Source organism: Neophocaena asiaeorientalis, unplaced genomic scaffold (assembly GCF_003031525.2).
Source record: "Neophocaena asiaeorientalis asiaeorientalis breed wild unplaced genomic scaffold, Neophocaena_asiaeorientalis_V1.1 scaffold72, whole genome shotgun sequence".
Lineage (NCBI taxonomy): Eukaryota > Metazoa > Chordata > Mammalia > Artiodactyla > Phocoenidae > Neophocaena > Neophocaena asiaeorientalis.
Genome location: NW_020185336.1, coordinates 1,618,141 through 1,644,535, shown reverse-complemented (window position 1 = coordinate 1,644,535; position 26,395 = coordinate 1,618,141). Strand labels below are relative to the sequence as shown.

Here is a 26,395-nt window from a genome sequence, read left to right as displayed (position 1 = left end):
CCAATTGCTGTGGCTAGTGGTGAGAGCGGGCATCCTTGTCTTTTTTCTGATCTCAGAGGGAAATGCTTTCAACTTTTCATCCTTGAGTATGATGTTAGTTGTGGGCTAGTCATATATGGTCCTTATTATGTTGAGATATTTTCCCTCTATACCTACGAGAGACTTTATCACGGATGTTGAATTTTGTGAAAAGCTTTTTCTGCATCTATTGAGATGATGATATTATCTTTAGTCTCATTTGTTAATTTGGTGTATGACAATGATTGATTTGTGGATATTGGACCATCTCTGCATCCATGGGATAAATCCTACTTGATATGGTGTATGGGGATCCTACTTTTTAAATTAATGATTAGTCAGTAGTTCCATGACAATCTTTTCCAGTAAGATAACTTTTATCTTTATTTTAAAAAGCCATTGTTATTTTATGTTAGTTTTTAATATCTAGTCTTGAGCCTTGTCATGGGCATTTGATTCCATATCAATGACTAATTTATTTAATTTTACTTAAATATGAAACTTTACAATATATGTTAATATATAATGAGAATGGGTCCCCTGTTATACTTTTTTTTCTCAAAATAGTCTTTGTAAGAAATCATCTTTTATATTATTATATTAATAAAGATTATAAAGTTTACTAGTACCCAGTGTTAGTAAGAGTGCAGAGAAATGAGCACTTTTTGGAAGAAAACTTGACAGTATTTACCAACATTTAAAAGATGCTTATCGGGCTTCCCTGGTGGCACAGTGGTTAAGAATCTGCCTGCCAATGCAGGGCACATGGGTTCGAGCCCTGGCCTGGGAAGATCCCACATGCCGCAGAGCAAGTAAGCCCATGCGCCACAACTACTGAAGCCTGCACGCCTAGAGCCCGTGCTCTGCAACAAGAGAAGTCACGACAGTGAGAAGTCTGCGCACTGCAATGAAGAGTAGCCCCTGCTCGCCACAACTAGAGAAAACCCACGCACAGCAATGAAGACCCAACACAGCCAAAAATAAAAACAAATAAATTTATAAAGAAAAAAAAAAGATGCTTATCTATTTTTTTTTTTTTGCGGTACGCGGGCCTCTCACTGTTGTGGCCTCTCCCCTTGCGGAGCACAGGCTCCGGATGCGCAGGCTCAGCGGCCATGGCTCACGGGCCTAGCCGCTCCGCGGCATGTGGGATCTTCCTGGACCAGGGCACGAACCCGTGTCCCCTGCATGGCAGGTGGACTCTCAACCACTATGCCACCAGGGAAGCCCCAGATGCTTATCTTTTGATCCAACATTTCTACTTCTAAGAATTGGTTTTATAGATATTCTCACACATGGTATTCATTACAGCAATGTTTGTAAAAAGCAAAACCTGGGAATGACCTAAATATCCATTAAGAGGAACACATTTAATCAGTTTTAGTGCATCTATGTAATAAGTATTCCATAGATATTTAAAATAATTTTAGGGCTTCCCTGGTGGTGCAGTGGTTGAGAGTCTGCCTGCCGATGCAGGGGACGTGGGTTCGTGCCCCAGTCCAGGAAGATCCCGCATGCCGCGGAGCTGCTGGGCCCGTGAGCCATGGCCGCTGAGCCTGCGCGTCTGGAGCCTGTGCTCTGCAACGGGAGAGGCCACAGCAGTGAGAGGCCCGCGTACCACAAAAATAAATAAGTAATAATAATAGTAATTTTAGACTTTCATATACTGATATGGAAAAATGGTCAGGACTGTAAAGTGAATGATGAATATTGTACAGTGAAAAAAGCAGGTTTCATAACAGTATGTATGGCATTATCTGTGGGAAAAAAAGAAAGGAAAATAAAAGGGTTGTAATTTCATATATATAGGTATATATTTACATATATTTAGAACTATTTTGATGACTCTACAAGGTATGTTTTACAGTGGTTATTTTGAGGGAAGACTTGTATGGGAAGATTGGTATGTAGGATATTTATTTTTACTTTATTTTCCTTTATTCAGTTTGCATTTTTAATAGTAATCATGCATTTCTTTTGTAGGTTAAAAATACAAATAAAATATTCTTCTATTTGCATCTGACAAGAAGATAATATTTCACCTTTGATGTATAAATGTTACAATTCATACAAAAGTATTTTTCGTTGTGCCTCCGTACTGACTGGATATAGATTAATAATCTTTATCCTAAGTGAGCTTCTTCAGAGGTTTTTATTTTGTGTATGCTTTATTCTTTCTCTCTCTTTTTAGCATCGTAAATCTATTCAAAACTAAAAGCCAATACAGGATAAAATAGTGATTCAAAATATTTCTACATGTGGATATACATCTTCTGAGGAGTTTGCACAAGTATATAATCCTTTGAAAATAGGAAATTAGCTCCATCCTCACTGGCACACTTTCCAGCATGACCTCTGCCTAAAATCTTGGTAATTTCAGTTTGCCTACAGATAGCCTTTCAACACATTATCTAGATGCAAACCTAATTACCAACTTAGGTCTCTAAGCTTCTTAAATTCCTTTCCTCCAATGGTTGTGTTCTTTACCCTCCCTCAGGGCCTCACCACTGCGGTTCTATCTTAGATCTCTTCTTTGCCAGTATCTATGACCTGCCTATAATCTCTACTGCATGCATCCTGTACCATTTATCTTTCTGGCTTGTTTCATCTTTAACCCCAGCTTGAACCATCCTTTAACCCAACCGGGACCCCAACTCATTGATCTTATTACACTTTCACTGTTCACTTATTTAATGTCCTCTTTCCTTTTATTAAATAGATTAAATTCCATGGTCATTCATAATAATCACTCCTTACATACACATGTAACAAACTCCCCCTCCCTCTTTTTTTAATTGTCTGGCAAAATCCCCATCCTATTTATATCCAACTCTCCCCTTACTCCATGCTACAACAATGTAGCTGGACACAAGCACCCACTTCAAGGGGGCCTTGATGCTGCCTAGCAATCATACCACAATTCCCTGGACCACTCACTGTCCCAGTTTCCTGGACTTGGATTTCATACCGTCTCTTCTCTCCTCAAACCACCAATACTTCCTACTTCATCTTCGCTCTCAGTTGACAACGTTATTTTTCCTACATTACTAAGAAATTTGAAACAATCAGAAGATATTTTTTCCTTCAAGACTTTCATCACTAAATGCACCTCCCTACCAAGTTCTGCACCCACATACTCTGACTTCCCACCTGTTCCCTTAAATCAGCTATTCCTGCTTCTACCTAAGATAATCCCTGCATCTGTGCGCTAGATCCTATTCCTTCTTACACTACGCAAGGGCATCACTTAGGCAATTTTTTTCTCTCTCCCCTACACCAGTAATTTTAGCTCCTTACTATATCATCATGCAAGCTTTCATTATTGCTCCTATACTAAAAAATTTTTTCTTCATCAGCTACTTCTCTATTTCTGTCCTCCCCTTTGCAAAAGTACTTATCAAAAGTGTTTCTGTATTCTGTGTCCATTTTTCTCCTCCCATTCCCTTCTAAATCCACTTTAGTCAAGTTTTCACTCTCACCATTTTACCAAAACAATTCTTGATAGGAATCCAATAACCATCACATTGTCCAATAGTCCATTCTCAGTCTTTGTCTTAGTTGGTCACATAGCAGTATTGGACACAGTGCATCACTGCATTCCCCTTGATACACTTCTTTCCCTTGGATTCCAGGACAGCGCATGATCTTGGTTCTTCCTGTCTCATTGTTCACTCCTCCACATCACTTTGCTGTTTACTCTGCCTTTCCAAAATTCATTATTTGCGAGTATCCCTGATTCAGTCACTGATTCTGTCTTTTTCTCTACCTTCCTCACTTTCTTGTGATTCATTGAGTCCCACAGCTTTAAACACTATGTAGATAGTCATAACTTCCAAATGTTTACCTCCAGTTTTCTGGTGAACTAAAAACTTACGTGTCCCACTGCATATTTGACACATAGATTTGGATATTTCGTGGATATCTCAAAGTTAACGTGCCCTAAACTACGTTTCTGAACTTCCCTCTCCTTGACCAACCTGCTCTACCTCCAGCCTTCCCTATCTTGCTTCTTAGGGAGGTAATGCCAGTCTTACTTATCCTCAGGTTAAAAACTTTAGGGTTACCTTTGAGTATTCTCTTTCTCTCATATCCCATATCCAGTCCCTAAGGAATTCTTGTTGATTTCATCTTCAGAATATATCCAGAGACTGACTACATCTTGGCATCCCCACTGCTACTACCCTGGTCCAAGCCATCACCATATCTCTCCTGGATTTCTGTCTTACTATCTTCAAACTGGACTTTTTTTTTTTTTTAAAAGATTTTTACTTTTTTTAATTTAAATATTTTAATTTTTTTTACATCTTTATTGGAGTATAATTGCTTTACAATGTTGTGTTAGTTTCTGCTGTATAGCAAAGTGAGTCAGCTCTATGTATACATATATCCCCATATCCCCTCCCTCTTGCATCTCCCTCCCACCCTCCCTATCCCACCCCTCTAGGTGGTCACAAAGCACGGAGCTGATCTCCCTGTGCTATGCGGCTGCTTCCCACTAGCTACCTATTTTACATTTAGTAGCGTATATATGTCAGTGCCACTCTTTCACTTCGTCCCAGCTTACCCTTCCCCCTCCCCATGTCCTCAAGTCCATTCTCTACATCTGCATCTTTATTCCTGTCCTGACCTTAGGTTCTTCAGAACATTTTTTTTTTCAAACTGGACTTTATTCTTCTACTCCTTCTACTCCTTCTCCTTCTATTCTCAGCACAGCAGACAGGAGTAAACTTATGCCACATCTCTGCTCAAAATCCTCTAAGTAATGCCAATTGCTCTCAGACTAAAAACTACCTTATAATTTCTGATTGAATCTGGTCTCCATTCCATTATTTTTCTGACCTCATCTCTAATTTCTCTTCCCCTTATTCACGTTTACTCTTTCTTGAATATTGCAGGAACATTCACATCTTTATTGAAGGCTTTTGCCTCAGATATTTGCATGACTAACTCCCTCACCTGCTTCAGATCTGTGCTCAAATGGCATCTCTAAATGATGCCTATTCTGACTATACAATTTAATATCTCTTCTCCCTTCCCCTACTCCATTCTTTTCCTCCATACTCTGCTGCACTTTCTTTTTGCTTCACTTTTTCCTTTCATTTCCTTTCCTTGCTTCCTTTTCCTTCTTAAAACTTACAACTTCTAGCACCCTGTATAATTTCTATCTCCTTTGTCAATAATGTAAGCTACAAATGGGCAAAGATTATTATCTGTTTGGTGCAGTTTATCACAAGTGCTCAGAATGGTTGCTGACATATAGAAGTAACAAAAATAGTAACTGTTGAGTAAATGAATGAACCTTAGAAACTTAAATTGTATTCCTTTAAGCATGCTGAAAGGGTAGTGTGTTTCCTCTTTTACTTTTATTGAGCTGATTCACACAAATGCCCAGAACAATCTGCCTGATTTTTCATTCAGTATTTATGTCAGTAAGAGTGAAATGTATATTAATGTTATAAAATCAGGCCTTCCAGGAGAGTAAACATACCATAAATACTGGCTGATGGACTTTTCCTGATTTATGTAACATTTAGTATGTTTCTCATGGGGCTTTATTCTCTGTTTATTTGCCACTGTTCTAGATTGTGAGCTTCTCAAAGTCAGGAACTTAATCTTCATTTCCATCTCTCAAGCACATAGTCCAGTGCCTGGCACATAAGACATTTTTAAAACATACTAGATTAATCATAGACTGAAAATACTCAAAATTTAATAATGATCCAGTGTATGCTATGTGTCCTGAACTTTCTTCACGTGGATTCCTTTAATTTTTGCAACAATCCTGAAGAGGAAAGTTTAGGTTTCATTTTTACAGATGAGATAAAACTGTTGTTTGGCCCAGGACTCCATTCTTTCTCAACTATTGCAGTATCCTCACTGTGTAATCTTTAGTGACCATATCATAGAAAGTAAAATATATTCCCTTGTTTAGAGATGACTAGAAGTAATGGTTGCAATGTCAAATGTATTGTTTTTGTTTTGTTTTTGTTTTCAGTTGGAAACAAATCTTTAGCTTTGGATAACATATAGTTAATTTTATTTTGCTCTTTTAATAAGTTAGGAAAATTGACTTTATATTTTGTCCTTTTAATTCTGTAACCATTACAAAATTATTTACTATCTTAATTTATATAAACCACCAGGATTTTTTCCCATCTTATTGTGATATAACTGATATATAACATTGTGTAACTTTAAGGTATACAACATGTCGATTTGATACACACATATATTGCAAAATATTACTAATGTAGTGTTAGCTAACACCTCCATCATGCCACATAATTGCCATTATTATTTTGTGGTGAGAACATTTAAGATGTACTCCCTTAACAATTTTTGACTATATAATACCTTATTGTTAACTGTAATTACAATGCTGTACATTAGATCCCCAGAACTTGTTCATCTTCTAAATGGAAGTTTATACTCTTTGACCAACATCTCTCCATTTTCTTCATCCTCCAGGCCCTGGTAACCACCATTCTACTCTCTGTTTCTAAGAATTTGGCTTTTTTAGATTCCACATATAAGTGATATCATACAGTATTTGTCTTTCTCTGTCTGACTTACTTCACTTAACAGAATCCCCCAAGCCATTCATGTTGTCTCAGATGGCTGGATTTCCTTCTTTCTCATGGCTGAATAATATTCAGTTATATATATGATATATGCAACATCTCCTTTATCCATTCATTCACTAATGGACACTTAAGTTGTTTCTGTGTCTTGGCTATTGTGAACAGTGCTGCAATAAACAAGAGAATGCACATATCTCTACAATATTCTGTTTTCATGTCCTTGGATATATACCCAGAAGTGGGATTGCTAGATTATATAATAGTTCTATTTTTAGTTGTTTGAGGAACCTCCATACTGTTTTCTGTTGTGGCTGCACCAATTTACATTCCCATGGATGGTGCATGAGGGTTCCTTTTCTCCACATCCTCACCTATACTTATCTCTTGTCTTTTTGATGATAGCTATTCTAACAGGTGTGAGTGTTATCCCATTGTGGTTTTGATTTACATTTCCCTGACCATCAGTGATGTCAAGCACCTTTTCATGTACCTGTTAGCCATTTGGATGTCTTCCTTGGAAAAATTCCTATTCATGTCCTTTGACATTTTAAAATCAGATTGTTTGATTTTTCGCTATTGAATTGTATGTGTTCTTTATATTATTTTGAATATTAACCCTTTATCCAATATATGGTTTGCAAATACTTTCTCTCATTCTGAAGGTTGCTGTTTCATTTCGTTGATTGTTTCTCTTGCTATGCGGAAGCTTTTTAGTTTGATGTAGTCCCACTTATTAATGTTTGCTTTTGTTGCTTGTGCTTTTAGTGTCATACTGCCTAAAACTTGTTGCCAAGATGACTATCAGAAAGATTTTTCCTATTTTTTTCTAGGAATTTTACAGTTTCAGATCTTTTTAAAAATTTATTTATTTAATTAATTTATTTTTGGCTGCATTGGGTCTGTGGTGCTGCACACAGGCTTTCTCTAGTTGCAGCAAGCAGGGGCTCCTCTTCATTGCGGTGTGTGGGCTTCTCATTGCGGTGGCTTCTCTTGTTGCAGAGCACGGGCTCTATGCATGCTGGCTTCAGTAGTTGTGGCACACAGGCTGAGTAGTTGTGGCTCGCAGGCTCTAGAGCGCAGGCTCAGTAGTTGTGGCTCACGGGCTTAGTTGCTCTGCAGCATGTGGTATCTTCCCGGACCAGGGCTTGAACTTGTGTCTCCTGCATTGGAAGGTGGATTCTTAACCACTGCACCACCAGAGAAGCCCACAGTTTCAGATCTTATGTTTAACTCTTCAGTCCATTTCAAGTTAATTTTTGTGTGTGGTGTAAGATAGGGGTTCAATATCTTCTTCTGCATCTGATCATCCAGTTTTCCCAGCACCATTTATTGAAGAGACTATCCTTTTCTCACTGAGTGTTCTTGGCTTTTTTGTCAAATATTAGTTGGCCTTATATGTGAAAGCTTATTTCTGGGCTCTCAATTCTGTTACAGTGGTCTAGTGTGTATTTTTATGCCAGTGTCATATTGTTTTGACCATTGTAGCTTTGTAGTATAGTTTGAAATCAGGAGATGTAATTCTTCCAGCTTTATTCTTCTTTCTCAGGGTTGTTTTAGCTATTCTGGGTCTTTGGCATATGGTGCTTCCACAGAGGTACTTTTGTTTTTGGATAGATGCCAAATTATTTTTGTTGTGGGGGAAGGGAAATACAAGGGACATCTTATGCTGACATGTTGCTGATGGGGCTTCATTAAACCAGTAGGATTTAATTGAAATTACCCAGTTTAGCTCTCCTAAAGTGTCTTCATGCATGTATTCTAAATCTCAGCTTAGGTATTTGTTTTTGTTAAATGACTAGTATGTCTTTATTACTTTATTTATAGAAAATTCTAACATAAATATGCCAAATTTCTATTAGAAAATGTATGTTTTTCCACTTAATCATACTGAAAAATATTTCCACTGAATATATTTCTGTCCTCAATAGATTCCAGGTTTCCATTGAAAAAAAGAAATTTATAATATTCCATGCTTCAGAAGATATATGTGAACTCTTGTCCTAATTAGATCTAACTCAAATGTCACTTCCTTTATAATGCTCTCTCTGATGTTTTCACATACAGCGTCACATTTTCTTCTGTACTTCCACTGCATCCTGCAGCTATCTTTACACTTGTCATAATGTGGACTAGCCAGATATATGTGCACCTGGGTCATCTCTCATGTAAAATTGTTTACTGTTTAAGGACAGACATGTGTATTATTGATCTTCCTCACACCATGAGGGGTTCCTGCTATCAGCATGACTTGTTACTGATGATGGAAACCTTGATCACTTGGATAAGGTTCAGCCAATAAATTGAATCTCTGGTTCCATGTAGTTCATCATTTTTCCATGAGCTTCTGCTTTCTCAGATTCCTGACCTTGGTTAAGTCTTCAGGAAAATTCTGGTCATTACTAAAGACCAGAAAGAGTTATAAATGAAATAAAATATGATTTAATAAATCAATATAATACATTTTACAACTCGAAACATTCTAAGAAGATTTGAGTTGATTTAGGCTATATTTCAGTAAATACCATCTTAGTTTTTATGACAGTGTTTCTAGCAAATCAAGTGTTCTTTACAACAAGTAACAGAAAAAGACTAACAAAAATGTTAGCAAGGGGAAAAAAGGGAATGTATTGGCTAAGTATAGGGTAGTTCACAGACATAGCATAAGAAAGGACACATACTGGGATGTTCCAATATATAGATGGTAAGAATCAATGGAACATTAGTAATTCTGGAAGGGGGTAGCAGAAAACAAAATAAAACAAGCTATAACAATAACAAGAATAAAAGAAAAAAGCCAATGGGATGTGTATTTTTACATTTAGATTTTCAAAGAAAGCATGACATTTTGTCTCAGGAATTTTATGCAAAGTGCTGCATGTGTTGGAATGTTTGGTGTCTTCCACCCCAGTGATTCTCTTACCTTGCATTGCGTAAATTAATCCATGACCTCATAGCTTAGGAAATGAAAATTGATCTAGATTGAATAGAGAGATTAACTTCTCTAATGCATTTTTTGAGTTATAATATAAATTAATACGTTATTTTTACACTTAGTGGTTCCTGGAGAAAAGTGGGCAGATTAAAAGGAGAGAGAGAGAGACAACTTGAAAAGTCCATGGTTTCTAGTATGTGATTTTCAGTTTGTAAGCTACAAACTTTCATAGCCTTTTATGGTACACTGTATAATGGCTCCAAAGGTATCCATGTCCTAATCTCAGGATTCTATAAATGTTACCTTATATGGCAAAAGGGATTGCAGATGTGATTAAATTAAGGATCTTGAGATGGGAAGATTATCCTGAATTTTCTGGATGGACCCTAAATATAATCACAAGAGTTCATATAAGAGAGAGGCAAAGGGAGATTTGCGTACAGAAGAAGTAGGAGATGTGGGAATAATGCAAGGTAGAGTTCATAGAACCAGGAATGTAGGTGGCCTCCAGAATCTAGAAAAACCTCTGGAGAAAGTGTGGCCCTCCCAGCACCTTGGTGTCAGCCAGGTAAAACTCATATCTGACTTCTGACCTTTAGAACAGTAAAGGTGTAAATTTATGTTGTTTCAAGCCACCAAGTTTGTGGTAATTTGTTACAGCAGCCATAGAAAACTAATACACTTTGTTATTAAGTATGAAATGACTAGGGCATTCAGTAGATTAGAATCCTTAATGCCAATAACCTGTATTTTTTTTTTCTATGTGAGTCAATTTTTGATGATTTAAAGGAGGGGAATACATCAAATATTACCAGTGAGCATCTGTTATTTATTCCTTAAGGGCTAATTTGAGACACATGTTGTCAACTTTATAGACAAAGGAAGACTAATTTTCAACTTTATCAATGGCTATCAGGTAAACTGAAGGCATAGGTTGGGTTATTCATATTCGACTTTCTTATTGTCAAGAAGTAAATCTGGGGCATATGTGGTTTGCAGTGGCAAATAGACGTGGTAATGATAAGTCATAGTCACACTTCTAAACAAAAAAGATTGCTTGAAAAATGATGATGGGATAGTTGCTGTGCTGGATACATATCATTTGTTCCTCTACTCTTCTAAACCATGCTTTGAGACCTGGGAGGTTCTTTGTTGGCACTGTATCAAGAGGCACACTTGGCCTGTGTCTTCTGGCGGGGATGGCAAAAGATGGGCACCAGCAGGGATTGGAGAGTTGGAAGAAAATGAAGTTAGGGTGTTTATTTCTCACATATCTCCCTGTCAGATTGCCATGGTAGAATATGAAGGCCATGGCTCTTGCCAAGAGGCCTCTACTCCCTCTTGATTGCAGGAATCACTTCCTTCTCTTGCTTCCTACTGCCACTAGCCCTGCGGTGGTGACCATTGCTTTGTTGGTTTTCCTTAACCCTAACATGCCTTTGTGAATAGTCATTTTTTGTTTTAATCTCTTCAATTAAATTCTCTTATGCCATCTATTATTCTGTCAAGAACACAGGCATACCTCAGGGATATTGTGACTTTGGTTCCAGACCACCATAATAAAGTGAACATTGCAGTAAGGAAGTCACATGAATTGTTTGGCTTCCCAGTGCACTTAAAAGTTATGTTTGCACTACATTGCATTCTACTAAGTGTACAATAGAATTATGTCTTAAAAATGTACATAATTAAAAGCAACTTTATTGCTGAAGAATGCTAACCATCATCTGAGCCTTCAGTGAGTCAAAATGTTTTTGCTGGTTTAGGTCTTGCCTCAGTATTAATGGCTGCTGACTGGTCAGGGTGGTTGTTGCTGAAGGCTGGGGTGCCTGTGGCAATTTTTAAAAATAGAGACAAGTTTGCCACAGTGGTTGACTCTTCCTTTCACAGCTGACTTCTCTGTAGTAGGCAATGCTGTGTGATAGCTTTTTACTCACAGTAGAACTTCTTTCAAAATGGGAGTCTGTCCTTTCAAACCTTGTTGCTGCTTTATCAATTAAGTTTATGTGATACTCTAAATCCTTTGTTGTCATTGCAACAGTCTTCGTAACATCTTTACCAGGAGTAAATTCCATCTCAAGCAACCACTTTCTTTGCTCATCCATAAGAAACAACTCCTCGTCCACTAAAGTTTTATCATGAGACTGAAGCAATACAGTCACATCGTCAAGCTCCACTTTTATTTCTAGTTCTCTGGCTATTTTCACCACACCAGCAGTTATTTTCTCCACTGAAGTGTTGAATCCCTCCAAGTCATCATGTGGCGTGAAATCAACTTCTTCCAAACTCTTGGTTATGTTGATATTTTGGCCTCTTCCCATGAATCAGGAATGTTCTTAATGGTATCTAGAATAGTGAATCCTTTCCAGGTTTTCAATTTATTTTGCTCAGATCCATCAAAGGAATCACTATCTATGGAAGCTGTAGCCTTACAAAATGTATTTCTTAAATAATACGACTTGAAAGTCTAAATTACTCCTTAAGCCATAGGCTGCAGAATGGATTTTGTGTTAGCAGGCATGAAAACAACATTAATCTCATTGTATTTCTCCATCAGAGCTCCTGGGTCACCAGATACATTGTCAAAGAGCAGTAATATTTTGAAAATAATCTTTTTTTCTGAGCAGTAATTCTCAAAAGTGGACTTAAAATATTCAGTAAACCATGTTGTAAGCAGATGTGCTGTCATCCAGGCTTTATTGTTCCATATCTGGAGCACAGACAGTAAATTTAGCATAATTTTTAAGGGCCCTAGAATTTTTTAAATGGTGAATGAGCATTGGCTTAAAGTCACCAGCTGTATTAGCCCGTAACAAGAGAGTCAGCCTGTCCTTTGAAGCTTTGAAGCCAGGCATTGACTTCTCTTCTCTAACTATGAAAGTCTTAGATGTCCTCTTCTTCCAATAGAAGGCTGTTTCGTCCACTTTGAAAATCTGTTGTTTAGTGTAGCCACCTTCATTAATAATCTTAGCTAGATCTTCGGGATAACTTTCTGCTTCATCTTGTAATTTGATGTTGTGATTATAACTTCTTTCCTTAAACCTCATGAACCAACCTTTGCTAGCTTCAGACTTCTCTTCAGCAGCTTTCTCACCTCTCTCAGCCTTCATAGAATTGAAGAGAGTTAGGACCTTGCTCTGGATTAGGCTTTGGTTTAAGGGACTATTGTGACTGGTTTGATCTATTCAGACCACTAAAACTTTCATCATATCAGAAATCAGGCTGTTTCACTTTCATGTCATTTGTATATTCACTGAAAAACAAAACCTTTTAATTTCCTTCAAGAACTTTTCTTCTGCATTTGCGACTTGGCTGGTTGGCACAAGAGGCCTAGCTTTTGGCCTGTCCTGGCTATCAACATGCCTTCCTCACTAAGCTTACTTATTTTTAGCTTTTGTTTAAAGTGAGAAACGTGATTCTTCCTTTCACTTGAACACTTAGAAGCCATTGTAGAGTTATTAACTGGCTTCATCTCAATACTGTTCTGTCCCAGGGAATAAGGAGGCCCGAGGAGAGGGAGAGAGACAGGGAACCATCGATTGGTGGAGCAGTCAGAATACACACAACATTTATCGATTTAATTCATCATCCTATATGGGCGTGTTTCTTGGTGCTCCTAAAAAATTACAATAATAACATCAAAGATCTCTCATCACAGATCACCTTAACAAATATAATAATGAGACAATTTGAAATATTGCAAGAATTACCAAAATGTGACACAGTGGCACAAAATGCTGTTGGAAAAATGGTGTCAATAGACTTGTTCAACACAGGGTTGCCACAAACATTCAATTTTTGTAAAAAATGCGATATTTGTGAAGCTCAACACAGCAAAGCATAATAAAATGGGGTATGCTGTATTTAGTATAATATAGGCACTAGTGAAGCAATTCACATAAATCAGATTATTTTATTCTCACAATGATCCTGTGAGTTAGGCACTATTATGACCACATTTAAAATAGGAGGATTCTGAAAAACATAGAGTTTAAATAACTTGATGGTCACATAGATAAGAAATGTGTAAACCAAAATTGAATCTAGGAAATTTGACTCCATAGTTGAACTTAGATGTGGTAGTAAATTAATTAATATGCTTTAAAAGATAATCTCGTATATTTGGTATCTATATAAATCCCATAAACAAGACTAAGTACAGAAAAAAAAACAGAATAAGTAGAAACAAGACAGGAGATTTAGTTCGTAGGTAATAAAACTAAACACATAAGACACAGAGATATGGATTTAGAAATAGTCTGAACATGCTCTGCATATCTGAATGCTTCAGGATGTTATTCAGTATCTTAATTTTTTTGAAGAATGGAACTGAGAAGGACAGCCTTTGTTACAGTACACAAAGAAAACCTTTTATTAATATAAGTGTATCATAAAATTAATTGAAATAATGTATTTGCTGTCTGATTATTTTTTCAGTGATCAAAAACAGATGAATTAAAGGTGAAAAAAACTACTTAAGTCCCTAAATATTTGTAAATGTAAAATCAGTAAATGCATTTAACTTATTATCTCCCCAAATTCACACTCCCTGTTTATATATACATATACATTTATTTATTTTATTTTATTTTTAATTTTTTTGGCCATGGCATGTGGCTTGCGGGATCTTAGTTCCCCAACCAGGGACCTGTGCCCCCTGCAGTGGAAGCGCAGAGTCGTAACCACTAGACTGCCAAGGAATTCCCACTCTTTTTTAATTGACATTTTAATTTTTAAAAAAGCATCATGACTTTAAAACAAAAAGATGAAAACTTTATTTACTGGGAAATTCTTGCTGATCTTCGCATAAGGGTGTGTCAGAATTTATCGTTATTCCATCTACAGAAACTGGAAGAGAAGATGACAACTATTTTTCTTAAACCTTTCAGTGTCTCCTATCTACCTTTCCTAACCCTTATATTCAAAATTGTCTTCCCACTGATATCTAGTAGTAAAAACCTTTCTCCCATGAAGTTTCTGAAATTCTTCACGACGTGACATAGCCTCTGACAGTGCTGTCTGATCCGCATAATACTTATCTGAGTGATTTGTGGTGATACCACTGATAGTCCACTTATAACCTATATCAGGGGTCAGCAAACTACAGCCTTTTATAGCCTCTTTTGTTTAAAACAGTTGGGAAATAAAGAAGAATATTTTGTGATATGTAAAAATGATATGAAATTTGAAGTTTAGTGTCCATTAATAAAATTTTATTGGAATGTCCATGCTTATTTCTTTATGTATTTTCCATGGCTGTTTTTCATGCTACAAAGACAGAGTTGCATAGTTGCAGCAGAGACCACATGACCCACAAAGCCTGAAGCATTTACTAAATGGCCCTTATAGGATCTGAGTTGCAGACCTCTTGGCCTATATACTCACATTGCCGTCCAATTGCAAAGTGTAGGTGTTTGATAGTATTTAAACTTTTGGATGAATGATCTTATACAGTGACATGTGTTGGTATACCTGTATTACAGATATAACCTACTAATTTTACCATTTTTACAGTTGCTTCTTTTAGCCTAAGTATATAATTTTGTCTGTAAATAATTATGATAATTATATCTACTCTTTTCCAATACTTCTAATCAATGGTTGCTCTATTTAATTCTAAATATTGTTTTCTTCTAATTACTATTGGCAGATTATCCTGGCAAAAATTAATAGCGAAAATTTCTAGCTTTTTCCTTACTTTGAAATAAATATTTATAATATTTCATCACTAAAATATATTGACATCAGTATCCATAGTGATGTAATTGTATTGATGCAATTTTGATTTGAGACAGATAGACATTATCATGTAAGGATGTTTATTTCTCTGACAAAAAGAATTTATAATAATTTACAAGTAAATGTGAGAGACATTAAATGCCATTTTAGCATCTGGATATAGTTCATATTCTTTATTGATCCCCTGACATAATATATTTCATGAATATATTTTCCTATATTATTTTTAATTGCTATTTTTGATGTTGTTTTTTGGTGTGTTATTAAGTAGCTGATGAATTTTATTTAAGATTTTTATATCTGTATTCATTAGTGGTGTTGGTTGTAGATTGCATTTTTGGTAAAGTTTTACTATCAAGCTTATATTTGTTTCTTAAATGTTTTGAGTAATTTACTGCTTTTCTATGCTTTGAGTCAATTTAAAAATGTGGAAATAAAATGTTTCTAGATAATGTCAATATTTATTTTCTAGAGGATATCAATAACTTCTGTAAAACAACACCTTAATTGTTATTTTAAAGTAGTTTTACATATCTGTTCAATTAATTCCTTTACAATTTGCCTGGTCAAGTTTTCTACTTCTTACCTTATACTATTTTGACAATTTCATTTTCATACATGATAAACATTTCATAGAGGATTTTAACTATTTATAAATTTTAAAATAAGTTTTATAAGTTTAATGTACTGTAGTCAAGGAACGTGGGTTAGGTCCACAAATTCTACCTTCTAGAGTTTGTTAAGGTCAGATTTTGGCTTGTATAGTTGCTTGTTTGTTTTTTGTTGCTTTGTTGCTGTGCAACTGATCAGTTTAGGAAATTATAAAAGAAATTTTTCTCTGTACAGTACAAGGTTTGGTACCTAGTTATTAAAATAACAGTAATCATTATTTTATTCAACTCTTCAATGCCTTTATCTTGCTTTTATACTTGATCTCTCAAAAACTGAGAAATGAATTGATGTCTTCTAAAATTGTGTTGAATTATGTTGAATTTCTAACCGTTCTGCATAATAACGTACTACTATTAACTTTACAAATTTATGACTAGTATAACTTTATTGGAAGATTTACCTTTATAAATATAAAATTACCTTATTTATCCATTTAAGTTATTTTTGCCTTGAAATATACTTTGTCTCAAATAACATTGTAAAACCTACATTTTTGTTTGTATTTGCCTGATATATTTTTGCCTATTTTTTAGTTTTAATTTTTGCAATTTCTTCTATGCTTCTTTTAAATAAACAGCATCTGTTCAACTTTTGCTTTGTGATCTAATTTGGTTCTTTTTGTTATTTAATATGAATAAACCAATTCACAATTTATTGTCAAAAGTTTTAGGTATATTTGGTCTTTCTTCTGATAACTTGTTTTGTGATTTCTACTCTTATTCTTTAATATTTTTCCTGATTTGTCTATTGGACTGTATCAGCTATCATTTTTACTTTTTATTTTTTTTCTCCCTCTTGTTTTTTTTCTAGTTATTTGGAATGCATACATGGCCTTGTTTTCATTCCATTATTTTAAAAGAAATTGCCAGCATCATGAATGAAACAGTATCTATTAGTTACTTCCCTGTATGATAAAAATATTTATTTTTCCTTCCCTGTACAACTATTTCCTAGTGTTTTTTTAAAAGTTAATCTGGTATTTTATACAAATTTACAGAAATGTTCTTAATAAGTGTATTGTTTTATATCCATGTTGACATGGATATACATATAGTGATTTACATATAGCCCCGTGGTTTAACTCTGTGTCCTAACTGAGAGTTCTTTTACACACAATTTTGACATTTTTTTTCGCATCATCTTCTGTAGAGCTGAAGTGTATCTTAAAATCATCTTTTCATGAAGGATACATTGATGATATATTTTCTTACCTCTCGACGTGTGAGACTGTTTCTCATATAGGCATGACAATTTCAGTTGGTATACAAATATTTTTCCCTATAATATCTTGTTCTTTTATTCTCTGACATCTAATGTGGGGAAGATAAGATACAGCCAGAATTTTGCTAGTGTTTTTCCTCTTCTTGCAAATTAACCATATTTTCCTACCAGAAATTTGAAAGATTTGTATCTGTATCTTTTAACCTTCTCTAGCCTAACAGAATATGTCTAAATTTGGGTTTATTTTCATTAATGTATGTGTTATTTGCTCGTCCCTTTTAATGTTCAGACGCTTTTTGATATAAAATTTTCATTCTTTCTTGAGATTAGAAATTGTTGCAACTACCATGTTTGCTTTAGTTTCTCCTTCTGAATTGCTAGCTTTAATTATATCATCTTCTGGGCTTTTGTCTTATACATTTTTTATATTTTTAATAACCATTTCTATCTCATTTTCTCCTCGCTCTTAAATCTGTGGAAATTTTTTGAGTTTGTCTTTTATTTAGTGGATTTAATTTTCAGCATTTTCAAATCTCTTGTTTATTGTTCATATTATACATATAAATTTAGCTATTTTTGGAAGTATCCTTGCAGTCTCCAATTGGACTCTCTTGTTGTTGGCTTTACTTTCATATTTAAATTGTCCTCTTAATTATGGCTAATATTCCATTGTATATATGTACCACATCTTCTTTATCCATTCATCTATTAATGGACATTTAGGTTGTTTGCATGTCCTGGCTATTGTAAATAGTTCTGCAATGAACATTGGGGTACATGTGTCCTTTTGAATTATTGTTTTCTCAGGGTATATGCCCAGTAGTGGGATTGCTGGGTCATATGTTAATTCCGTTTTTAATTTTTTAAGGAACCTCCATACTGTTCTCCATAGTGGCTGTTTCAATTTACATTCCCACCAACAGCGCAAGAGGGTCCCCTTTTCTCCACACCCTCTCCAGCATTTATTGTTTGTAGATTTTTTGGTGATGGCCATTCTGACTGGTGTGAGGTGATACCTCATTGTAGTTTTGATTTGCATTTCTCTAATGATTAGTGATGTTGAGCACCCTTTCATGTGTTTGTTGGCCATCTGTACATCTTCTTTGGAGAAATGTCTATTCATATATTCTGCCCATTTTTAGATTGGGTTGTTTGTTTTTTTGATATTGAGCTGCATGAGCTGCTTGTGTATTTTGGAGATTAACCCTTTGTCAGTTGCTTCATTTGAAAATATTTTCTCCCAGTCTGAGGGTTGTCTTTTCATCCTGTTTACGGTTTCCTTTGCTGTGCAAAAGCTTTTAAGTTTCATTAGGTCCCATTTGTTTGTTTTTATTTCTATTTCTCTAGGAGAGGGGTTAAAAAGGATCTTGCTGTGATTTATGTCACAGAGTGTTTTTCCACTAAGAGTTTTATAGTGTCTGGTCTTACATTTAGGTCTTTAATACATTTTGAGTTTATTTTTGTGTATGGTGTTAGGAAGTGTTCTAATTTCATTCTTTGATATGTAGCTGTCCAGTTCTCCCAGCACCACTTACTGAAGAGGCTGTCTTTTCTCCATTGTACATTCTTGCCTCCTTTATCAAAGATAAGGTAACCATATGTGCGTGGGTTTATCTCTGGGCTTTCTATTCTGTTCCATTGATCTATATTTCTGTTTTTGTGCCTGTACTATACTGTCTTGATTACTGTAGCTTTGTAGTATAGTCTGAAGTCAGGGAACCTGATTCCTCCAGCTCCGTTTTTCTTTCTCAAGATTACATTGGCTATACAGGGTCTTTTGTGTTTCCATACAAATTGTGAAATTTTTTGTTCTAGTTCTGTGAAAAATGCCATTGGTAGTTTGATAGGGATTGTATTGAATCTGTAGATTGCTTTGGGTAGTAGAGTCATTTTCACAATGTTCATTCTTCCAATCCAAGAACATGGTATATCTCTCCATCTACTTGTATCATCTTTAATTTCTTTCATCAGTGTCTTATAGTTTTCTGCATACAGTTCTTTTTTCTTCTTAGGTAGGTTTATTCCTAGGTATTTTATTCTTTTTGTTGCAATGGTAAATGAGAGTGTTTCCTTAATTTCACTTTCAGATTTTTCATCATTAGTGTGTAGGAATGCAAGAGATTTCTGTGCATTAATTTTGTATCCTGCTACTTTACCAGATTTGTTGATTAGCTCTAGTAGTTTTCTGGTGGCATCTTTAGGGTTCTCTATTTACAGTATCATGTCATCTGCCAACAGTGACAGTTTTACTTCTTTTCCAATTTGGATTCCTTTTATTTCTTTGTCTCCTCTGATTGTCATGGCTAGGACTTCCAAAACTGTGCTGAATAAGAGTGGCAAGAATGGGCATCCTTGTCTTGTTCCTGATCTTGATGGAATATTACTCAGCCATGAAAAGGAACGAACTTGGGTCATTTATAGAGATGTGGATGGACCTAGAGTCTGTCATACAGAGTGAAGTAAGCCAGAAAGAGAAAAACAAATATTGTATATTAATGCACGTATGTGGAATCTTGAAAAATGATACAGATGAACTTATTTATAGGGCAGGAATAGAGATGTAGACATAGAGAACAGACATGTGGACACAGCAGGGGAAGGGGAACGTGAGGCAAATTGGGTGATTAGGTTTGACATAAATACACTACAATGTGTAGAATAGATAGTTAGTGGGAACCTACTGTATAGCACAGGGAGCTCAGCTCGATGCTCTATGATGACCTAGATGGGTGGGATGGGGGTGGGGTGGGAGGGATGTCCAAGAGGGAGAGGATATAGGTTTACATGTAGCTGATTCACTTCATCGTGCAGCAGAAACTAACACAACATTGTAAAGCAATTTTACTCCAATAAAAAAAATTTGTCCTCTTAATCTTAGAGTATATTTCAACATTAGCATATCCTCTTTTGTAGTAATTTTCTTTCATAAGGAGGTATCTGCACCGATTATTACAAACATACACCTTACTTTAAACAATTATATGTCTGGAGATTTTTCTCTGTTCATTCATCCTTACAGAGAAAATTCTATGCTGTATAGTATTGGAATTTGTGATGGTTCTATCAAGTATATTGGTTTCCTCTAATTATCTAGAGATCCTTTAGGCAGAAGAGAAAGCTTTAAATTCCCAGTTGTTATAACTTTGCCATTTGAACGGTCCAGTGGCCCAAGGAAAACAAGAGCTAATCACAGCAGGGGCAGTGTAAGCTTGGCAGCCAGGATCGAATCTTGGGAAATAAAGCATTATTTCCTGAATTCAGTTGTCTTCGTGGGGAGCAGTATTCCTATAATTTGTCTGGCATGGCTGCCTGCACCTGTTGTAAGCTGTGCAGAGACTTTGCCATCCAGTGAACATCCCAGAAATATTGGTGAAATCTGCAGTGTCCTATGATTGCTACAAAACCTACTCTTCCTCCAACCTTTGCCACAGGCTCCAGCAGTGATGATGCTGTTCTATGGGCACATTTTTCATTTATTTCTGAGTGAAAACTGATCTATCTTATGCCCGCAGTTCTGCATATGTTTGGCTTTCCTTCAGTCTGCTGCTGGTGGTCTATATCTAGAAAGACACTTATGGCATGTGCAGATCTGTCTTCCTAGTTTCCAGAAATGATACACATTTTCCCTCCTCAACTCGTCTCAGAGTATGCAACGCTCTTTTCACTTGCATCTGACATTTGAGAGGGTGGTGCATTGAAAGGAGAGGAATTCTGTGTCTGTGATTGAGAGACTGTTTCACCCAAAGTAAGTGCCTTCAAAACCTAAGATTAGTCATGAATAAAGGAAAGAGATATAGTAGAAGTATTCACTGACCCTAATAAATATGTATAGTTTTATTTACTTAATAGAAAACAATTCCCATTTTTATTATTCAGTTCAAATAACTTTTGTTCCTTTTCTTTTTAAAAATCTCGTAGCTTGTTTCTCTTCTTTAGAGATAACAAATCATTACCAGTGAAAAGAGGACTGGACTGGGAATCAGAAAAACAGAGCTCTGGGCCAGATCTGATACTAACTACCTATACTCTTAAATTCTATAAGCTTCAATTGTACCACCATTAAAGTGAAAAAAAAATGGACTACATTCTCTCTGAAGTGCTCCATAGTTCTTCTAGTTCATATTAATAGAACCATTGATGATGACATGTTTAAAAAACTATAGAGTTATAGGTGGACAAGGTTATTTCTTGTTTAGAAGACACGAGGTTCCTCTCACTCCACGTCTGGAATACTAGTAAAACAGAAGTTATGCAGTAGGTAAACAGAGTGCTGTAAATGATTTATACTTGGCTTTCCCCTACTAACTTTCTCAGTCCTATTGATTTTGTATCACTTGCAGAAATAAAGTATGCTGAATTACCTGAAGTAGGGGTACATCTCTGAGGTGAGAGTGATTCGGGGGATACCTCATATGGACCTTTTTTTTTTTGCTGCAAATTATCCTTAATAGAGAATATTGCTATGGTTCCTTCTTCACATGCTTGAGCATCCCATCATTTTATCACTCTGCATCACTGTGTATGATGTTGAATGTGTTTTAGCTGTTTGAAAAAGAGAAAAGTTATGATCTTTCCATCTTACTAAAGTGTTGATTTGTAATAAATTGTAGTTTACTATCACTAATACTGTTTCTTTGGGTATTGCTTAATCTGTACAATGAAAAGTGGCTTTTGAGTACTATAGTTATCTCTCAAATGGAATGGCTTCTGTTTTTTGTTTTTTGTTTTTTTTTTTTTTTTTTTTTTTTTTTTTTTTTTTTTTTTTTTTTTTTTTTTTGCGGTACGCGGGCCTCTCACTGTTGTGGCCTCTCCCGTTGCGGAGCACAGGCTCCGGACACGCAGGCTCAGCGGCCATGGCTCACGGGCCCAGCCGCTCCACGGCATGTGGGATCTTCCCGGATCGGAGCATGAACCCGTGTCCGCGGACTCTCAACCACTGCACCACCAGGGAAGCCTGGCTTCTATTTTTTTTAACTGATAATGAAAAATATTGCAAGCGAAAAAAAAAAGTTGCAGTTCAACGTCTTAAAGTCAACTAGTGTTTTATCCAGATGGCTATCCTGTTTGGAAATGGTAAAAATGTACAGACTACGGTTCACAAAATACTGAGGTCTGGATGTTTTGCTTTTCTGTGTGTATGTCTTTTATGTTCATCTTTAATAATGATTGGTACTCTTTTAGCATGCTCTTCCACCTTATCCCTTAATGATGAAGCTGCATTTTGTTGAATTTTTAAGTATTGGTGACTTTTTTTTGTTTCATTATTGGCCTCTTTGGTGAAGCTTTAACTCAACTTTCCTTTAAATGAAAATTCCTTTATTCACTTTTTATATTGATTGACTGTTTAAAATATCAGAATATTCTTTCTTAATACTATTTTCATGTTCAGCCAAGCTAACAAAATTCAAATAAAGGAAAAGGTTCTTTTTTTACTTTTTTGTTACATTTCATTCTACTATAATAATTTTTTTAATATTTTATATTAGTAAAAGATAAATCTAATTTTTCAACTCCTTTTTCTGGAAGACTATTATTTTTTTCCTTATTATAGAAAAAACAGTCTATGATAATCTAATGAACTGTGGAAATATCCACTTACTCTTAAAAAACATATGTATCTTATATTAATAAATGTTATGTTTATTAATCATTCAAACTTCACTCAGTTTTTTTTCTTTTATGAAATAATAAGAAAGAAATATTCATTCTTCACAGTTCAATATCCAGCTGACTTGGATTTCTTCCTGCAAAAGATTCCGCACTAGTATCCTTGATTTTACTCTTCCTCTTTCTCCAATATCTCAAAGCTGAATAATTTTTCTTTAATAAAGCTTTCATTCTTTTTCCTCTATAAATTTGGGATGGCTTCACGTGCAATTAGACTTTAAAGATGAAGATTAGTGAGGGCTGGGAAAACCAGAGAAGTTGTCTACCTCCTGTGCATCAAGTCCCCTGGACAAGAACCCTGGAGTCATTTTGAGCTTCTGCAGTTCTCCTCCACCAATGTGAAAACTTAAAGCTTTACTGAAGCAACCTCAGAAATGCTCAGATCATCTCCTCCTGATCCCATCGCTTCTGCCTCATTTTGACATTCGTTGTCTTTCATCTGGGCGCTTACAATAGGCTTTTGTCTTACCTTGCGCCCTAAAAGGCTTCACACTCCAGACCTCTTCCACACTATCAGGATAATATCTAAGAAACAAACCTGGTTGGGTTGCTTTTCTGAATAATGTTCCCCAAGAATTCCTGTGCCCCTAGTATAAAGTCCAGATTGCTTAACTTGCACTTGAACTCCACCCCATGGACTTTATACTCCAGTCCATATACATCCAGTTCTACTGGATATAAAGCCTGGGGAGATGGCAATGGTCACAGTCTGACCTGGTATAGTAGACCTAAAATAAAATTTTGAAATCTTAACACTGTAGCAGGAAATAGAGCCATGGCTAACATTTTACAGTTTACATAGATGATTTTAGTCAGCGTGCATGGTTAAGAACTTGGACTCAGACATTAGGTTGCCCCAGTCCAAATTCTGACTTTTCTAGTTAGTCATCTGTTCTTGGACAAGAAATAAACCTCTTTGGACTTCCTTGTGTGAAATAGTTGTTCCTACCCCATAGGTTATTGTGAAGATTGAATTAAATAATACAGTGTACATGTAAAACATTTAGAACAGTACTTGTCCTTAGTAAGATTTCAACAAGTATTAGCTTTTTTTGACTAATTTTTTAAATGTTGGTTATTATGATGTTCCATTGTGTTACATTTCTGGAGAAGTCAGATAGTAAATTTTTCCTAATTTTAAGTTTAAATTCATCTCATACAAGGACATCATATCCTTTTATTCAAATGGGGAAAAAATGCGAATATAATAATGACACTATATATGTATGAATTATTACCTAAATTTATGTTTTTTTTAAAGTCTCCTCCATTTCTCTATTTTTATATCTTATTTCTTTTGTAAACAACCAAAAAATCTGCTTCTTATCAGTGATAATTTAAATGACCTTATTATTCTTTCCTGTATTTTCCAATCCAAATCTTTTCTTCCTTTTTTAAAATCAATATCTGCACAGGACTTTACTCAGAAGATTGAGGTGATCAGATGAATTTGATCTTCTCTGTTGTCAATCTTAATTTAACTGTATTTTCATCCATTTACTTGGACTTTTCCCCATACTTAATGTTATTCTTCTTGATTTCAAAGCTTAATGATTTATTCTTTGTTCTTGACCCTGTCCTATCCTCATATTCCAAGAGAAAGTCCCCTTAAGCAAGTACTCTCTCCATATCTTTAATTTCCTATTCTTCATTAACTCCTTTTGTTCTGCCTTCGAGCAAGCATAGCTCTCTCTTACATTGAAAAATGATGTGCTCTTTGGTTCTATTTTGTCCCTGTTTTTCTTGCCTTGAAAGTGAATTTCTTAAACAAGTTTTGTGTACCAATTTCCTTTATTTCTTTATAACGTACTTGTTGCTTATCTACTCTCACTACTGTACTAAAATTGTAATCTTACATGTGTATTAGTTTAGTATTTTCATATTAATATTTTATAATATTTAAGATATTTTATAATACACACTTTTCTTCTTAATATTTCATTTTCCTTCTTAAAAACTTCAGCAAATTGCACTGACCTTTGGCATTCTATTTGACACCTTCCCCGCTCTCCCCTCTAATATGCTTCCCTGATTAGATCTGCAATTTGATCTAGGCAAGACCTTCCACTTCAGTTCAATTGATCTTTTCATTTGCTAATGCCCTGACCTGTCTTGTTTTCTCTTGTAGGTCAGAGCCAAGCCCTGCTTAGGGCTGAGCCTTTGATTATGATTTCCCTTCCCATAGGAATGTCCTCTTCTTCTGGTACAGCCTTTAAAGCTTAGCCTAAGTTCCACCTCATCTAGGAAGCTTTTGTTGATCACTTCAGCCCTCAATGCCTTTAACCTCTTATAAACAGAGAGGGATATAAAATGAATTCTTTTGGGGGGAGAGTCAAAATATGTAAGTTGCACTCTTGCATCTGTTGTGTATTTGCTGTGGCCAGTGACATAGCTGACTAAAATCTTTAGCTTCTTCATCTATTAGATGAAGTTATTCATACCTCCTTGATCTACCACCTAGGGTTGTTGTAAGTGATAAATATAACGTATATACAAACATTTTGTTAAATTAAAAAAAATCTGTCACAAACAAATCAACTTGTTAGCTGTATTGTTTTTGTACATTTTTCTCTTATGCTGTTACTGTACTCAGTACTGTCATTTAAATTTCCATGTGTTTATTTGGACTAAATTAGGTTTCAAATTCTTTGGGCGGGGCTGGGGGGGCAAGGAAGATTGATAGTGATATGATCAAAGACCAAAAAGAGCCAACTCCCAATGATCTTAGAGCTAATTATCTTGGGTGCATAATTGGCTTGTACTTCCCTTTAAAGTGTGAATCCATGTCAGAGGAGCTTATAGTCTTATCTCGACCACATGAAGAGAGTAAATTGAAGATACCTGATAGAAACACTCTATCAACTGAAAGAGGGTCAACAAGAGAGTAAACAAAGATGGTTAGCTTGCCTCAGCTCACCTAGGTCTGGTGTAGTCACACAGACTTACTGGAAAACAGGAGGTAGAAGAAAGGCAGCAGAGCTTGGGCTCATCCCATTTTCTTTAGTTGAAGTATAATTTGCATAAAATATGAATTAGTTTAAGTCTTGACAAATGTATTCCTTGTGTAACCACCATCTTGATCAAGATGTAGAACATCTATGCCCAGAACATCCCCAATGCCCTTTCCTGGTCAATTCCTCCTGCCTCCAGAGACAAACACTGTTCTGATTTCTATCACCATATCTTAGTTTTGCCTGCTCAAAAACTTTACATAAATGAAACCGTGAAGTATGTGGTGTTTTTTTCTTGGCTTCTTTCACTCAACACAGTGTTTTTTTTAGATTCAGACATTTTGTTGCATATATAAGTAGTTCATAACATTTTGTCAAGTAGTACTCCATTGGATAAATACACCTTTATTTATTTTTCATTAACCTATTGATGGACATTTGAGTTGTTTCTGAGTTTTAGCTATTATGAAAAAGGTGCTATGAACATTCCTGTATAGGTTTTTTTCACTTGTCTTGAGATTCTCAGCAGACTGGATAAAAAACAAGATCCAATGATATGCTGTTTTTAAGACACACATTTTAAGTATAAAAATACAGACGGGTTGAAAGTAAAA

The 26,395-nt window shown here is 35.5% G+C and overlaps 1 protein-coding gene and 1 pseudogene across 1 annotated transcript in view; one reads left to right on the top strand and one right to left on the bottom strand.

Moving 5' to 3' along the window:
* The window catches only part of SCN2A (sodium voltage-gated channel alpha subunit 2), a 146,591-nt gene that overhangs the window by 18,184 nt on the left and 102,012 nt on the right, over nucleotides 1-26,395 (top strand). The gene's annotated exons all lie outside the window — the stretch shown is intronic.
* On the bottom strand, nucleotides 11,248-12,979 carry LOC112393576 (tigger transposable element-derived protein 1-like; annotated as a pseudogene).